Here is a 16987-nt window from a genome sequence, read left to right as displayed (position 1 = left end):
TCCTACTAAATATTTTCTGTATAGGATTGTTGTGATCATGTGTACAAATACCCAGCCCAGTACATCCTGGTACACTCATAAACAGGAGCTACTATTATATTTGGGGCTGTTGTTACAATCATAGGGCCTCTAGACAGGGCTATACAGGGATGGAAAGGAGTCTGGGATTGTTTGTTAAGCTGGCTTCTTTTATTTGGTCATCATGTATGCAATTTAACAAAGGACTGGAAGAACACACACCAAACTGTTAACAATGGTGTTGAGCAGAGTGCTTTATGAAGGTGAAGATACTTCATTTATTTTTTATGTACTTTTGACTTATGTGAAATTTTTCAGAGAACATGTACTAATTTTAACATTAAAATTATTTTCATTAAAAAATGTAATCACAATACTGTACATTCCTTGCAATTTCTTACATATCTATAATTGTTTCAAAATAAAAGTTTTGAAATCATTAAATAAAATAAATAACATAAAATAAGGGAATTTATGTATTATGTGTATATATAAATATTGGAGGCAAGGAGGCTTTCAGTCATGTAAAATGTTAACCATCCTAGAGGATGTCCACCCCCCTAGAAGGGGATGTCCTTAGGATAGGTTAATATTAAGGCATACACTGTTATGTTGGGTTGTGAGGGCCTATTTAGCCAGAGCGGCCCCACCTTGGTTGAACAGCCATTTTGTTGTTTATGCAGTAAAACTTAAATTGACCCTGCCACCCCCAGGGGAACTTATTTAAAAGCAAGTCCCGGAAACCAGTCCCAGGTAACAAAGCCCAAATACAAGGGTGGGTCAGGTCAGGTAGAGATAACAGCCCTAATGCAGGGATGAGTCGGGTCAGGTGGAGACATCCAATCAGTAAAGCATGCATACTGTCTTCCTAGCTACCAAGGGGTGTGGGCCCCACATTTTGGGCACCAATTCTCACCAAGGTGATAGGCTAGTTCAAATGTCTACTATAGGGTAAATTGTAATTCAGTTGGTCACTTATGTGTGACCTAGCATGACTGTGCAGCTTTCTCTGTGTGTTACAATCTCATTCACCACCTGTGTGTGGCCAGGCCCAACTACATGGGCTTTGCTCTATAAAAGTTAGTCTGTGAGGCAGGGAGGGGTCATGTTCTCTGTAAGAGGCATAGCCCCGGCCAGTCAGTTTGATTCTCGATGCTTGGCATGAAATATAGCTTTGTTTGACCTTCGCTTTGTATCAGTCTTGCTCCTTTAATCACGGACCCATTATTGGGGGACCCAATATTGGGGACCCAACAGGGTTTGATCCAGCCATATAAAATATGAAATTTTCATGGTCTTACTCATGCCATATTTTCAGATGTATAATGACATTGGTAGAATAATAAAATCTCAGGGCTGAAAGGAACTATTGGAACAACTTGAATGATCTTCATTTAAGACTTGAATCAATCCTCTCTGCAGGAGTTGTAGCCTTTGCTTGAACATTTCCAGTAATGAAATCTCATTACTATCTTTATTATAAAATGCTTGCTTATCTAGTCTAAGTTCAGTTTGTGAAACAGGAAGTTGGAGGTTAAAAAACAAAGAAATAATATATGTAAGACCTTTATACTTATGTTTATACATCTCAATTAAGCAGAAAGGTGAAGAGATTTCAATTCAAAATGCTAAGTAGATTACCAAGGAAAGCTTGGAATGAATCAAGTAAGTAGAGTTGTGAAGAGCTACCTGAATCATACATTCGTGTGAGAGGGAGGGTTATTCAGTGGTCACAAATGAGACTTTGGGACATTTTGAAGCATCAGGTCTGTCATCTCTAAAATGGGGTTCATAATATTTATACTTTAAAGTTGCTTTGAGAACTTATGGAGGTGATTCACCCCCTGACACATAGCATATACTCAATAAGAATTAAATAAGAAGAATAATAGTGGAATTTATAATATGTACAAAAGGATAGAGAAATACAGTACCCCACTTTGAAGTGCCTTTGGCTAATCACAAATATGGTAGGAAGTTTTCCAAAATTGAACTGGTGACAAGAACAAAGACATCTTTCCATCATCACCATAGCCTGTTTGAGATAGAAGAGCCCTCACAGGTGAATTAGTCTGGGTCTTTATTATGGAAATATGACACGAAATCCTAAACCATGCTCTAATGAAATAAATCTGTAGGTTTACTCTTCCTGTTTGTTTGTTTGTTTGTTTGTCTTACTCTTCCTGTTTTTAAAGGGATGTGTGGTTTGGGACAAATATGAGAGGGAGAAAATTTGTTGTAAATCAGAACCAACTCTGGACATCCAACCTCCACACCTTTGCTTCTCTGTTCTTACTACCTCAAATGCCCGTTCCTTTAGGGTCCACAGAAATGCCATGTCTTTATTCTTTTTTTCCTTTGAAATTTAGATTTTATTTGTGCATTAGTTTTATACTTTGGGCATATAAAATAAAAAAATTGGATAGATTTTTTAAATATTAAAATATATGGTTGCCAGAGAAGGTTTTTTTTTTAGCTTCTTAAGTTTTTATTTTAATTCCAGTTAGTTAGCATACAGTGTTATATTAGTTTCAGTCTTTAAGGAAACTTTTTATCTCTATTCCATAGATGTTCCTTATGGCCCCTCTTCATTTATCAAACATTTGTGCCAGCCCCAGACTCGTTTTTAGCACAGAAATGAAAAGCCCAGACCATGACTTCAGGGAGCTCATAATCTAAATGGAATGAGGAAGGGTGCCTGGGTGGCTTAGTTAGTTAAGAGTCTGCTTTGGCTCATATCAAGATCTTGGGGGTCTTGGGACTGAGCCCTGCATTGGGCTTCCTGCTTAGCGGGGAGTCTGCTTCTCCCTCTTCTTCTCCCTCTCCTCCTCCCTTGCTTTTGCTTGCTTTCTCTCTCTCTCTAATGAATAAATAAAATCTTTTAAAAAATGAAATGAAGGGATTGGATCAAGTAATGAGTGTCCTATTCCTAGAGCTGTTCAAGCAGAGATTGTATGACCAAAGATGAGTTTAAAAAAATAATAACCATTTTAAAAATAAACAAAATGTTACAGAGCTCTCTGTCTCATACTACAGTTTATCTTCTCATTAGCTTATAAGTTTGGGGAGACAAGAATTTTATCTCCTTTGGATTTTTTTAATACCTTGCCTAGGGCTATAATAGACCTTATGGAAGAACTAAATTGGTTTGAATTGAAAACTATCCACTACCCACTACCAATTGAAAACTACCCACTTCCAAGATGGTTGGAAGATATTGAAAGGAAATGAGAATTTCACAGCTTGAAGAATTTTATGGCTGGAAGGCTCTTGCATACCAAAAAAGGTAGTAATTTGCCTTCCCTTCCCCTTTGCTTTAGGAGAAGCACAGGTGAGATATAAAGGGCCAAAAAAAAAAAGTTAATGCTGGAATGAAATTTTCAGACAAGATGTAGAATTTTTCTTGGTAAATTTGTTAAGAAAGGACTTTTAACATACTGGTTAGAGGTTAGGACAGCTCTGATTATTAGGTGGGAATAGCCTAGTCTCTTGGCACTAAAGCTTGGTTCTTTGATCAGTGGCCTGGGCATCACCTAGGACCTTGTTGGAAATGTAGGTGATTTACATTCACATTAAAGTTGGGGGAGCCCTGGACTATACAATGAGTTCTGATTATTTCATCTGTTCCCAGGCACCTGTATTACAGGGAACTGTACAATAGGAATCTGGACCAGGTAAAAATAGCTCATATAATCCATAGCAGTGAATTAACTTGGCCACAAGCATGTGAAATCATTTGGATTTTCTTTTATATAAAGTTTCCATGTGCTGATATTATGTGTGTATGTGCATTTTAAGTAGGTCAGCAATTTACATGAAAATTAGATTTAAAAATGTTCATCATTGCTCTGTGTTATTGAAATAAATCATGAATAGATGTTTCCTTTATGTGTTGTAAAGGTTTTCACAAACACACCACTTACCCTGATTTAGTTTTTCCCCATTTTGTTTCCTTTGAGGAAATACATTCCTTAAGGTTAGTCAACAAAACACTTCATTTATTGCCAAGGCAAAAAATATTTTTTTTCCCTCTTTTAAGACTTATAGGCTTGTTTTCCACAGTTTACACTTAGATTTTTAAAATTATATTTAACTTCAGTACCAACTTTCTATTGAAATTTAAAAACTTTAATTTCCTCAAGGACCTAAGATTTGGAATTTTTAATGAATGTTGTGTTTACCTTTTACTCATGTGCCTTGAATTATTAGAATAAAATATAAGAATGCATAAGCTTTAAAGACTATAAAGCACTTTATAAATATATCATTATCAGATAACAAAGTATCATTTTAAAAAATAATTATGATTAGGATAAAGAGTTAAGGTGGTGGAGGGGTAGGGGACCCTAAGTTCATCTGATCCCTGGAATTTAGCTAGTTAGTTATCAAGTCATTTTGAACACCTGTGAAATCAGTTGGAGATCTGAGAAAAGAAATGCTGCAAGTCTACAAATAGAAAAGCAACCACTCTTTGGAAGGTAGGTGGTGTGGAGATGTGAATCAAGGGTAATATATCGGAAGATACAGCAAGGGAAGGGAGACAGCTTAAGGAGGCTACTGAAAAATATTATAAGGAGCAGAGCACAAAATCAGAACTTTTAGAAGTCTTCTATGGTGGGGGATGTCCCTGGCTTAAAGGTGCTTGGATGGTGAAGCAGGGCAGAATCCCAGGTGGGACAGTGTGGTCTCGGGATCCCTGGGGTCACACAAAGAATGGGGGTGCCTGAGTGTGGCAGAGTTCCCAGGCATTTGAGCAGAGAACCTGGCTGAAAACAGTGAGTCTAGGTGCCAGCTTTCTGCTTGATGTTGCCATAAACTGCAAAATGCTACATGGTGATGGTCATGTGACCACTCTCCAGGCAGGGACCTAGCAAAAGGCAGAAGTACAGTGACACCCTGTTTCCTCCCTGGGAAGAAGGGCACCAGTCTGTGTTGCAGGAGTCCATAAAGTTTGGAGACTCAAAGCTGGGTCATGTGCCTGAGATAAAAACACTCAGTCACTAGCTGGGTGAACACAGAGTTGGTTGGAAATCAGGGACACAAGAATGATTGACTGTTTTTCTGTGAGAGCTCACTGAAGAGTAGGGGATGTGAACTTTTAGATCTGGAGTTAGAGATTGGGGTGCTGCCATTTTCATCTCCCTCATCAGTGCTGAAAGCTTTCAGGGAGGAAAAGAACACCACATAGTGCAATCTGGAGCCACTTACAGTGAACTCGGCCCCTGGCAAGTGAGGCACAATTCCACCAGGTCAAGGACACATGAAAATCAGCATAACAGGCCCCACCCCCAGAAGGCCAGCATATAATGGATAGCACCAAGTTTACTGATCATAGAGAACTGCAGAACTTCAGATCTTGGGGTATATAACATTCGTGGGGTTTTTTAATTATTATTATTTATTATTATTATTCTTTAGTACTTCAGTTTTATTTTTTTCAGCTATTTTCTTATTTTTTCAATTCTTTTTAAATTTTTATTTCTATATATATGTTACTTTTTGGCTTTGGCTTCCTTTCATTGTATTTTATTGTGTTTTGTGTGTATATATATATATATATATATATATATATATATATGTATGTGTATGTGTGTGTATGTATATATATATATATATATATAACTTTCTTCCTTTCTAATTTGGGATCTACTTTCTTTTAACAAACAGAACAAAATACACCCAGGATCTGGTTTATTGTTTTGTTCTGTTTTACTTCTTGTTTGATCCCTCCTCCTCCTCCTCCTTCTTCTTTTTCTTCCTTTCTTCTTCATCTTCTTTTCTGTTTTATTCTGGTTTGTTCTGTCTTTTCTTTTCTGGTGTTTTCGTTGTTATTTTTGTCTTTTCTCTCTCTTTCTTTTATTCTTTTGTGGACATAATGATTACATGGAGAAACTCACCCCAAAAGAAAGAACAGGAGGAAGTACTCACTGCCAGGGATCAAATCAATATGGAGATAAGTAAGATGTTAGGGCTAGAATTCAAAACAATGACTATAAAGACACTAGCTGGGCTTTAAAAAAACAGAAAACACTAGAGAATCCCTTACTATAGAAATAGAAGAAATAAAGTCTCATCAAGCCAAAATTAAAAATTACTGAGATGCTATAAAAAATGATGGCTCCACCAGTAAGGATAAATGAGGCAGAAGAGAGAGTCAGTGACATAGAAGACAAAATGATGGAAAATAAGGAAGCTGAGAAAAAGAGAGAAAAACAAATCCTAGATCATGAAGGGAGACTTCAAAAATCAGTGATACCATAGAGCAAAATAATATCCAGATAATAGGAGTCCCAGAATATGAAGAGCAAGGGAAGGGAGCATACGTTTTATTGTTAAATTCCTATAATCCAATTAATAACAAAATTTAAAAATCACATTGATAATAATGCAATAATAGGGGAATTTAACACCCCACTCAGAAATGGACAGATCATCTAAGTAGTAGATCGACAAGGAAACAAGGGCTTTGAATGACACACTGGACCAGATGGACTTCACAGATCTATTCAGAGCACTCCATCCTAAAGCAACAGAATACAAATTCTTCTTGAATGCACATGGAACATTCTCCAAATAGATCACATACTGGTCAAATCAGGTATCAACCAGTACAAAAAGATTGAGATTATACCATGCATATTTTCAGACTACAATGCTTTAAAACTTGAACTCAATCACAAGAGGAAATTTGGAAGGAACACAAATTCATGAAGGTTAAAGAGCATCCTGCTAAAGAATGAATGAGTCAACTATATCTATCTATACCTACCTATATCTGTATCTATATCTATATCTACATCTATATCTATCTACATCTATATCTATATCTATCTATATACCACATCTTTATCCATTCATAAGTTAATGGATATTTGGGCTCCTTCCATAATTTGGCTATTGTTCATAATGCTGCTGTAAATATTAGGGTGCATGTATCCCTTTGAATCAGCATTTTTTTAAATTTAATTTTATTTTTTTCAGTGTTCCAAAATTCATTGTTTATGCACCACACCCAGTGCTCCATGCAATACATGCCTTCCATAATACCCACCATCAGGCTCATCCTACTCCCCCCCCTCCCCTCAAAAACCCTCAGTTTGTTTCTCAGAGTCCACAGTCTCTCATGGTTTGTCTCCCGCTCTGATTTCCCCGCAACTCACTTCTCCTCTCCATCTCCCAATGTCTTCCGTGTTATTCCTTATGCTCCACAAGTAAGTGAAACCATATGATAATTGACTCTCTCTGCTTGACTTATTTCATTCAGCATAATCTCTTCCAGTCCCATCCATATTGATAGGAAAGTTGGGTATTCATCCTTTCTGATAGAGGCATAATAATCCACTGTATATATGGACCATATCTTCTTTATCCATTCGTCCATTGAAGAGCGTCTTGGTTCTTTCCACAGTTTGGTGACTGTGGCCATTGCTGCTATGAACATTGGGGTACAGATGCCCCTTCTTTTCACAACATCTATATCTTTGTGTAAATACCTAGTAGTGCAATTGCAGGGTCATAGGGAAGCTCTATTTTTAATTTCTTAAGGAATCTCCACACTGTTTTCCAAAGTGGCTGCACCAACTTGCATTCCCACCAAAAGTTTAAGAGGGTTCCCCTTTCTCCACATCCTCTCCATTTGTTGTTTATTGTCTTGCTAATTTTGGCCATTCTAACTGTTGTAAGGTGGTATCTCAATGTTGTTTTGATTTGAATCTCCCTGATGGCTAACGATGATGAACATTTTTTCAAGTGTCTATTAGCCATTTGTATGTCTTCTTTGAAGAAGTGTCTGTTCATGTCTTCTGCCCATTTTTTGATGTGATTATCTGTTTTGTGTGTGTTGAGTTTGAGGAGTTCTTTATAGATCTTGGATATCAGCCCCTTGTCTGTAGTGTCATTTGAGAATATCTTCTCCCATTCTGTGGGTTGCCTCTTTGTTTTGTTGACTGTTTCCTTTGCTATGCAGAAGCTTTTGATCTTGATGAAGTACCAAAAGTTCATTTTTGCTTTTGTTTCCTTTGCCTTTGGAGACATATCTTGAAAGAAGTTGCTGTGGCCGATGTCAAAGAAGCTACTGCCTATGTTCTCCTCTAGGATTCTGATGGATTCCTGCCTCATGTTGAGGTCTTTTATCCATTTAGAGTTTATCTTTGTGTATGGTGTAAGAGAATGGTCAACTTTCATTCCTTTACACATAGCTGTCCAATTTTCCCAGCACCACTTATTGAAAAGACTGTCTTTTTTCCACTGTATATTTTTTCCTGCTTTGTTGAATATTATTTGACCATAGAGTTGAGGGTCCATATCTGGGCTCTCTACTCTGTTCCACTGATCTGTGTGTCTGTTTTTGTGCCAGTGCCATGCTGGCTTGGTGATCACTGCTTTTTAGTAATGCTTGAAATCAGGCAACGTGATGACCCCAATTTTGTTTTTCTTTTTCAACATTTCCTTAGCAATTCAGGATCTCTTCTGGTTCCATACAAATCTTAGGATTGTTTGTTCCACCTCTAGAACACATCAATGAAACTGAATCGGTATTTTTGTATCCTTTGGGTAAATACCTTGGAGTTCAGTTGCTGCGTCACTGGGTAGTCCTATTTTTAACTTTTTGAGGAACCTCTACACTGTTTTCCAGAGTGGCTGCACCAGCTTACATTCCCACCAACAGTACAAGAGGATTTCCCCTTTCTCTGCATCCTTGCCAAAACCTGTTATTTCCTATGTTGTTAATTTTAACCATTCTGACTGATGTGAGGTGATACTTCATTGTCCTTTTGATTTGTATTTCTCTGATGATGATTGACTGTTGAACATCTTTTCATGTATACATCAATCTCTAAAAAGGGTTGTCATATCTATCTTTTTGATATCAAGTGTTCAAAAATATATGTCACTGATTTTTAATGACATTTCTAATCCACTCTCTCCTCTCCCCATACCTGCTATATTTCATTTCCCCCCTGTTTTATTTAATGATCCCTGCCTGCCCAAACTGATTCAGTGTCCTCACCATCCATTAACCACAAAATGCTTCAGACACAGTTCCTTCTCTATGAACTGTTGCTTCAGGCATTTTCTCCAAGCTCTAAAACTATATCTTTAGTTACAAAATATGTCATTTTGCTCTGGTTTTAGTTCTCAGACTACTTTCCTGAACTAAACAAAAGTGTTTTAACCTAAGATGCATGACCTCTTAGGGACTGTAGGGATGGGTTTCACAATTTACAACTGTATAAAGATCCTGAGCATGTGTTTGCATGTGTTTTCTGGATCCACAGATTTTTATCAGTTCCTCAAAGCTGATGCCTCTCTAAAATGCTGGCTGTTACCCTCAAGGTGTCCTGTTTCCAGTCTGTTCCAACCTAGAAAGTGGTCTATGGGCCATTACTGATACTCTACAATCATTCCTGCCCATTTACACACCAAAGCCTGGCTTCCACGCAGGCACCTGAGCTCTCTGCTGCCCCATGGCTGGAGAGAGAATATTTTCCGAGGCCTCTGTTGTAGGAGCACTAAGTTTTTTTGTCCCCAAGGACCTTCAGAAAGACATACCTGACACAACTTTATACAGCCTATACTGTGCCCCACCTCCTCTGGTGGAGCTAATGAGATTATGTTTGAAGTAAAATCACCAAGCTACACAGTGCCTGGCTGGGTCAGTCAGTAGAGCATGCAACTCTTGATCTCAGGGTTGTGAGTTTGGGCCCCACATCAGGGGTAGAGTTTACTTTAAAATAAAAACTACCAGACTACGTAGAACTCACCCATTAGAACTTGGCAGCACCCAACTAGGTTTGCCACCATCCACTCCTTGCAACATAGTAGGAATCATTAGACATAAGAGATGCAGCTATAGGTGAGAAGGCTTTTAGAAGAACTCAGAATCCAAGAGCTTTCCTACCACTGATAGCAGTGGAGCTCTCAAAGTTCACTATGTCCCAGAGATCTCTGGGTGCTTTCTTCTGATTCACTAGGACAACCCAAATACTCTGAACTTGTATTCCTTTGGTTGGACAGGCCAAATGTTAGTCTATTTTGCTTGAGATTTCTGCCACCAGTGTTGCCTGGGATGCCAACCTGCAATCCTGTTATCATGGGACAGTATGTTCAGACATGTTTCCTCCCCCCCTCAAAATATATGTATGTGTTTGTGGCAATCACAATCATTCTTCCAAAGAAAACATTTCAAAGAATGTGCCTTGATATGATTTGTAAAAAGTGATGTGTACTTAACTATTATTGTGATAGAGAAGAAGTAGAGATGCAAAAATGAGAAAAGTTTAAAGTCTTAGTGACTTAAAAAATATTTAGGCATGGTTCTGACCAATCCTGAGATGAAAATTTTATTGAAAAATTCCTCTTGCTTTTTCTCTTTCCTTACCTTATTTTTTTTTAAGATTTTATTATTTATTTATTTATTTATTTATTTATTTGACAGACAGAGATCACAAGTAGGCAGAGAGGCAGGCAAAGAGAGAGGAAGGCAAACAGGCTCCCTGCTGAGCAGAGAGCCCGATGTGGGGCTCGATCCCAGGACCCCGGGATCATGACCCGAGCTGAAGGCAGAGGCTTTAACCCACTGAGCCACCCAGGTGCCCCCTTACCTTATTTTTAAAATTGAATTATAATTCATATTTAGTAAAATGCACAAAATCTTAAGTGTACAGTTTGAGATATATATATATATATAATTTTATTTATTCAAGAGAGGGAGAGCATAAGCAAGCATAAGCATAAGCAAGGGGAAGCAAGGGAAGCATAAGCAAGAATAAGCAAGGGGAAAGTTAGAGGAGAGGAAGAAGCAGAAGTCTCACTGAGCTGGGAGCCCAACATGGGGTTTCATTCAAAGGACCTGGAGATCATGACCTGAGCAGAAGGCAGACACATAATCATCTGAGCCATGCAGAAGTCCCAACCCTGGGTAATTCATGCTCCATTTCAGATAATACCACTCCCAGCCCACAGAAGTAACCACTATTCTCATTTAATACCATAGTTTGGTTTTTCTTATTTTTTTAAGATTCATTTAAAGGAAACATATGTATTTTTTGTGTCTGGCTTCTTTCATTCAACACAATGCTTTTTAGATTCATCAATGTTATTATGTGTATCAGTATTTGTATGTTTTGTAAATAACTATGTAGCATTCCATTGTATGATATACCACAATTTGTTATCCACTTTTCTCTGATAAGCATACTATTTGTTTGAGCTATTATGCAAAAAGATTTTTTGAATATCCTAATACTAGTCTTTTTGTGAACTATGCATCCATTTTCTTGAGACTATGCCTAAGAGTAGAAGTGTTGGGTCACAGAGAAATCCCATGTTTAACTTTATTAGAAGCTGCCATATAGTTTTCAAAAGTGGTTATATAGACTTTGAATTCAGCTTGGAGATTTAGTGAGCTACAAATCACTTTATTCCCATCATTATACCAACAACAAAAATCAGGATAAAATTCAAATTAATGACTTTCCTTGAACCCATTAGGAAACTAAGGTTGCAAGGCAAACAACTAAAACAAAATCTGGAGAAAGAGGATACCACAGGAACACATGATTTTTTTAACTTAAGGCAGAAACCACTAAATACCTCGTAAACTGATAAGAAGACTCAGTTTAAAATATTTAATATTTTATTTAATTTATTTAATTTAATTTAAATTTAATATTTTATTAATTTATTAATTTAATATTTATTAATTTAATATTTTATTTATTGAGGCTAAGTATAGGCTAGCATAAGAGTGTGAAGGCCCTAAAGGTCATAGACATAAGGTTTGCACCCACTTTCTTTCCCTTCTTAAACTCAACCAGATGCTTACAAGGAAGCATTCTTAGAAAGCTTTCTTAATGATGCTATCTGAGGCCAAGCTGGGGTGGAGGGCAAATAACAGGGAAAAGGAGTAGCAGAAACTGTCAAAACTCCTCCAAGATCCGTTTCTTGTATTTTTACTACAGAACAAAAGCTACAGTCTGTAAGGGCAAGAGCTATAAAAACTGCCACCTTAGGGTACTGTGGAATCCCATTACAGCTCAGGAAGGGGATGGGGCAATAAAAGTTCTACTCCTTAGGGGTAGGGAGCAGGAATATATGCTAGGTCCAGCTGTACAGCTGGAGGAGGGCACAATTACTCATGGAGGCCATACTACCAAGACCCAGATTCACAGTATCTAAAATAAAGGGTTAACCAGAACATCAAAGAATACCTCATCCTTGTTACCCACCAGCCTACTAATAACCATCAAGTAAAAATAACAGTGGATTACAGCTAAAAGATCTTGAAGAAATAGATTATCTCTAGAGAATAGGGAAAATGGAAAACACAAAGCTAAGAGAGAGCAGAAATTTGGGCACACTAGTCCATACCCTAAAGACAAAGTATCATCAGAGTAATTTGAAGCCTGTAGTGCACTCAGGATGACCATAGGAAAAACATAGTCAAACTCAATCCAGCTGGTTACTAGATTAACCCTCACACTAAAGGTTTAGTATAAGGAAAGATATGTTCATTTCCAAGCAAATAAATTTATATTTCAGTATTTACTATTCTACGTGCCTAGCTTTCAAAAAAAAGGTATAATGCTTACCAAAAAAAAAAAAAAATACATTCTGAGAAGACAGTGTTTATACTAATGTTTATATCAGAACCAGATCCAGATATGAGAGAGATATTAAAACTATCAGACAAGGAATTTAAGATGATGATTAAAGGGTAGACATTTTAATAGAAAAAGTAAACAAAATACAAGATCAGACAGTTAATTTCAGCAAAGAGAAGGAATCTGTAAGTAATGATCCAGTGGAAATGTGAGAAATAAAAAACATGACAATAAAGATGAAAATTACCTTTGGGGCGCCTGGGTGGCTCAGTGGGTTAAGCCGCTGCCTTCGGCTCAGGTCATGATCTCGGGGTCCTGGGATCGAGTCCCACATCGGGCTCTCTGCTCAGCAGGGAGCCTGCTTCCTCCTCTCTCTCTCTCTCTCTGCCTGCCTCTCTGTCTACTGTGATCTCTCTCTGTCAAATAAATAAATAAAATCTTTAAAAAAAAAAAAAAAAAAAAAAGATGAAAATTACCTTTAACAGTTTTATCAGTAGACTTGACACAGCTGAAGAAAGAATCAATGACCTTAAAAAAAGGTCTATAGAAATTACCCACATCAAAACACAAGGGGGAAAAAAGGTAAAAAAAGGGGAAAAGAACGGAGCACCCAAGAGTTATGGCATAATATCAAACTGTTTAACATGTACATTATTAGAATCCTGGAAGGAAGAGAGAGAATAAACAGAATATATAAGTGTGTGTATGTGTGTGTGTGTGTGTGTGTGTGTATGTATTGAAGAAGCAATGGCTGTGAATTTTCCAAAATTTTATGACAGATTGAAAAGTTCAAGAACACTAAGCAGGATTAATACAAAGCAAAACCCTAGGCATATTATATCCAAACTGCTATAAGTAAATACAGAAAGGAAATTTTGCAGGCAGCTAGAGGGGGGAAAAAACCCAACCTGACAAAGACCCGTGAATAAGAATTACAGCAGACTTCTCATCAGAAAGTATGCAAGTAAGAAGACAGTAGTGTGGCATTTTTAAAGTGCTTTGAAAAACCTGTCAACTCAAAAGATAGGCTTCAAATATTAAAAGAAATATACATTTTTTTCAGACAAGCAAAAACTGAAGGGATGCTTTGCCAGCAGACATACTGTAATAGAAATGTTAATGAAAGCTCTTCAGGGAAAAGGATTATGATCCAGTCAGAAACCTGGATCTTTATAAGAGGGGTTAAGTATTAAAAATATATTAAATGAAGGTAAATGTAATAGGTTGAGTATAATCTCCCCAAAATTCACGTCTGTTGAGAACATCAGAATTTGACCTTATTTGGAAATAAAGTCTTTGAAGATGTAATTGTTTAAATTAACGTAATACTGATTTAGTGTGGGCCCTAAATTCCAAGACTGGTGTCCTTATAAGAAAAAGAAAGGACACACAGAGATACACACAGGGGAAAAGACCATGTGATAAGAGGTGAAGATTGAAGCCATGCAGCTATAAGCCAAGGAACACCAAGGATTTCCAGGAGACACTGGAAACTATGAAAGGGCAAAAAATGATTCTTCCCTAGAGCCTTCAGAGGGAGGATGACCCTCTGAAGGGAGGGAGTCTGAAGATCCCTTGACTTCAGACTTGTAAGCCTCCAGAATTGTGAGTGAATATTTTGGTTTGTTTGTTTCAAGTCATCAGGTTTGTGGTAACTTGTTATGACAACCATAGAAAAATAGAAAAACTCACTTTTATTTTTAATTCTCAAAATTGACATTTTAAATGAAAAATTGCAACAATGTAGTGTATGTTCATAACATATGTAAAAGTAAAATATGTGACTATGATAGCAAAAAGGAAGCAAGGGAGAAATTAGAAATATAAGGTCTTACAACCACACTGAAGTGGTATATAATATGAAGGTAGACTCATACTATTTGCTATGTATTTTGTCATTCCTAGGGCGACATTCAGAAAAGTTTACCAAAAGGTAAAACAATAAATATATAAATGTGATTTAAAAAATCATAAAAAATGCTCACTTAAGCATACAGAGACAGAAAAAGAGAGAACAAGAAACAAGGAGTAAGTGGAACAAATAGATAACATTCTCCCTCTCTGCCCCCTCCTTCTGCCCCTGCCCCCTGCATGTGCATATGCTCTCGCTCTCTCTCTCAAATAAATAAATAAGTTCTTTAAAAAATTAGAAATCAAATCTCCAAGAAGATATAACAATCCTTAATGTGTATATTTCTGAAAAAAAGCTTCAAATTAATGAGGCAAAAACTGACAGATGTGAAAGGAGAAATAGATAAATGCACAATTATAGTTGGAGACTTCAACTCTCCTTTCTCATTAACTAAGAGAACAAGTAAGCAGAATATTAGTAAGGATATAGATGACCTGAACAACAGTCAACTGACTTAATTTAATTAACATTTATAAAATAACAACCTCACAAAAACAGAATATATATTCTACTAAAGTATACATGGAACATTTACTAAGATAGATAATATTCTGAACTATAAAAAATTTAAATTTAAAATAATAAATGGGGTACCTGGTTGCTCAGTTGGTTAAGCATCTGCCTTCGGCTCAGGTTATGATCCATGGATCAGGCTCCTGCTCAGTAGGGAGCCTGCTTCTCCCTCTCCCTGCCACTCCCTCTGCTTGTGTGCACTCTCTCTGTCTCTCTGTCAAATAAATAAAAATTTTTAAAAAATAATAATAAATGTCATATAAGACATATTCTTTGAACATAATGAAATAACACTAACAGAGAGATATTTGGAAAAATCCCAAAATATTTAAATATTAATCAATATACTTTCTTTTTTTCTAAAAGATTTTATTTATTTATTTGACAGAGGGAGAGAGACAGTGAGAGAAGGGACACAAACAGGGGGAGTGGAAAGGGGGAAACCGGCCTCCAGCTGAGCAGGGAGCCCAATGCAGGGCTCGATCCCAGGACCCTGGGATCATGACCTGAGATGAAGGCAGATGCTTAACAACTGAGCCACCCAGGTGCCCCCCTTTTTAAATTTTTTATAACAACTTTATTGAGATACAATTCACAAACCATGAAATCACCTATTTAAAGTGTATGATCCATTGATTTTTAGTCTATTCACAGTTGTACAACTCTCCCCATAACCACTACATAATTCCAGAACATTTTCATCACCTAAAAACTATACCTGTTAGCAGTCACTCCCCCCTACTCCCTGCCCCCAGCCCTGAGAAACCAGTAATCTTTTTGTCCTATAGATTTGCCTATTCTGGACATTTCATACTGGTGGAATTAAATAACATGTAGCCTTTATCAATATACTTTCAAATAACTCATAGAACAAAAACAAAGTCTTAAAGTAAGTGAAAAAATATTTGAACTGAATAAAAATTAAAACACAGTATATCAAAATTTGTGGGATACAACTGAAATAAGGTTTAGAGGGAAACTTATACCATTTAATACTTAGATTATGCTGAGTGAAATAAGTCAAGCAGAGAGTTAATTATCATATGGTTTCACTTACTGTGGAGCATAAGGAATAACATGTAGGACATTGGGTGAAGGAGAGGAGAAGGGGGCTGGGGGAAATTGAAGGGGGGAGATGAACCATGAGAGACTGGGGACTCTGAGAAACAAACTGAGGGTTTTGGAAGGAAGGAGAGTGGGAGGTTAAGTGAGCCTGGTGGTGGGTATTACGGAGGACATGCATTGCATGGAGCACTGGGTGTGATGCATAAACAATGAGTCTTGGAACACTGAAAAAATAAAATAAAGTTTAAATATCAAAAAAAAAAAGGCAAAAAAGGAAAGAAAGAAAGAAAAAGAAAAGCTTATGGCTAAAATCCTAACCCAAGCTTCCACCTTGAGAAAGTAGGAAAAAAGAGTACGTTAAACTCAAAACAAACAAAATAGATGTATGTTACATCTGATGCTTACTAGATGGTGACAATGGTTAAATTAGCTGAGTTCAGTTCCTTAGTTTCTTCATTGTAGTCTGAGATTAATGGTGCCCATGTTATGGTTGTTGGAAAAAGTAATATGAGATAATTCAAATCATGTGCCAGGCACATAATATGTGCTCAATGCCCTTTACCAGTTTAGAAAGTCTATGTCTATCCCTACTCTACTGATAACTTCTATCATGAATGGAAAATGAATTTTATCAAATGATTTTTCTGCCTTTATTAAGTTAATAATGCACTTTCTTTTTTTTTTTTTTTTTAAAGATTTTATTTATTTATTTGTCAGAGAGAGAAAGAGCGAGAGAGCACAGGGAGACAGAGTGGCAGGCAGAGTCAGAGGGAGAAGCAGGCTCCCTGCCGAGCAAGGAGCCCGATGCGGGACTCGATCCCAGGACGCTGGGATCATGACCTGAGCCGAAGGCAGCTGCTTAACCAACTGAGCC

Source organism: Martes martes (genome assembly GCF_963455335.1).
Source record: "Martes martes genome assembly, chromosome: 4".
NCBI classification, from domain to species: Eukaryota; Metazoa; Chordata; class Mammalia; order Carnivora; family Mustelidae; genus Martes; species Martes martes.
Note: the sequence above shows the minus strand (reverse complement) of the source record.